Source organism: Rosa chinensis, chromosome 7, assembly GCF_002994745.2.
Source record: "Rosa chinensis cultivar Old Blush chromosome 7, RchiOBHm-V2, whole genome shotgun sequence".
NCBI lineage: Eukaryota > Viridiplantae > Streptophyta > Magnoliopsida > Rosales > Rosaceae > Rosa > Rosa chinensis.
In genome coordinates, this window is record NC_037094.1 from 43,337,899 (window position 1) to 43,340,302 (window position 2,404).

Here is a 2,404-nt window from a genome sequence, read left to right on the forward strand (position 1 = left end):
GGGTGGGGAAAGTGAGGGGTGTCTTGAGTGTACCCACTGACTCGTGGTACCCGTACATGACCCTTGCTCAAGGTCGGAGGCTTGTACCCAAACTCCTAGGGCCCCTCCTTCTATGAAACATGATGGGTATCATGGGCGAGATGAATATGAACTGGAAGAGCAACATGAATTTTGTATCGATTCCCACAGACGGCGCCAATGTTTCATGTGTGAGAAAACGGAACGGGAACTAAGTATAAGGCAAGGTAGAGAGTGAGAGAGAAATGACACAAGCATGTATAATGGTTCACCTTGCCCTTGAGGCAAGGCTACGTCCACTTAGATATTTCCATTATGAGTGAGGCCAAGTAGCCTTTGTAGTATACAAGTGTGAGGATCATGCATCCATCCTTTCTAAGAAGGGGAGGACTTCCTTTTATAGCTAAAGGAAGTCTCCTTCTAGTTTACATTTTCGATGTGGGACATAATACACATATTTGTTTCTCTTGAAGCCTTTTGGAGAGCATGGGAGGGTGGCCTCCGGGCTAGATACCGGCCAACCTCTACCATGGCAACGTAGCTCGAGTGTCGATCTACCAGATGCATGCCATAGGTGGGGCTAGCCATGTCATGGAGCCCACCTATGAGATCGTTGCTTATGCTTGGCGGTATGTACAGCCGCCGACCTCCGAATTGAGCGGCAAGACCTATGCAAAACTCTTCCGCTCAACAAGTACTTCAACATTCAAAACTAGCACAAAGTCTGAATGAAAGTCATTTAGCCGAAATTTACCTCGAAAGATTTGAAACCCGAAGAACCCTAGAATCTCAATCTTCGAAATTCTATCTCCACAAGTTGAATCGTTGCAAGCTACCTTAGGAGAAAGCTTCTACGTCCTCAAGAATCGCAGCATATGGTGGCCAGAATCATGATTTCCAACATGACCTCCGATTGCAGCGCTGCCACCACTTCCTGCCGTCGATAGCTCGACCCAGGCGACAAAGCTTCCACAGACTTAGAGAGGGGAGTGAGGCGAAGAGAATGGAACAAGCGGCACTTTGATTGGTGGCCGGAAGAGGGAGAAATCACCGGATGAAAATCAGTCCCCGATTTCTGCTCGGGAAAGAAGAGAGTGAAAAGTTTCCGAAAATGGCAACTTTAGGTTTTTCTGATTTTTTTTTGATTTTTTCGTATTTAACCAAAATAGAAACTTTTTCCGATGGCCATAACTTCTTCATACCAACTCCAATTTTCGTATTCTGCATGTCCATGAACTCGTATTGACGCGCTCTACAACTTTCGTGAGGGAAGTTTTAAGAGAAACTTTGAATAAATGTCAACGCTTTGACCGCTCGAAAATAAAACATTTCGCGTAATTATTCATCCAAAACACTTTTGCTCCACCCTCGAACAACAAAATTGTACTAAAGAACATTTTATTAATTTCCCGAAATTCCAAAAAATTAATAACGAATTTTCAGGGTATTACAAGACAACAGGCAAAACCTAACACAACACATGGAAAGAAGTACCTCACTATCACACGTCATTCTAGCAACAAAAGCAGAAATAGATAAGGTACCTTCTTCCCTAGCACCCTGCTGAACAACAGCAAACACCCTAGCATTTCCTTGAGGTAGTTGTCTCTGTTGGTTTCCTTATCCCGCACCCTGTGCTTGGCTACAATCATTGGAGTAATGCCTTGCCTGGCCACATCTAAAGCATATTACGTTATTCGGCTTCGTGCAACTCCTAGCAGTATGGTCCATCTCGTTGCAATTGAAACACCTCACAAGTACCACCTGCCCCACAGGTGCAGCCCTAACAAGTACAGCTGCCGCCTGTTGATAGGGTTATCAATGGGTCGTGTCAAGTTGGGTTCGTTTCGGGTCAAGGTATTTGTAGTGCGCAAGATACAAACTCAAACCCAAACCCAACCCATTTAATAATCGTGTCAAAAATTTAAACCCAAACCCAACTTATTTATTAAACGGGTTACCTGTTTCCAATCCGCTTAACCCCTTTAATAAATAGGTCGTGTCGTGTTAGACAAAATGACTCATTTAGGCGACCCATTCAACTAAAAAATGCATAAATTGATAAATTCACTAAAACCTTCACAAGTCGAAGAATATAAATAATAATATATAATTCTTAAATAATTAAATCCAATAATTATAAAGAAAAATATTTCAAATTGTCTAATCCTATGATTAAATACTCCTAACGTCCAAAATTTCAAGAATATGTATAGCATAATCGGGTTATACGGGTTCATTTTGTGTTGGTGGGTTGACCCACGACCGACCTGCTTTTTAATCGTGCGGGTTCAACCCGCTTTATTTCGTGCAGATTTCATGTCGTGTCGGAATCGACAACCCTACCTGTTGACGAGTCCTCCGCCTCTTCCAAGACCTACCCTAA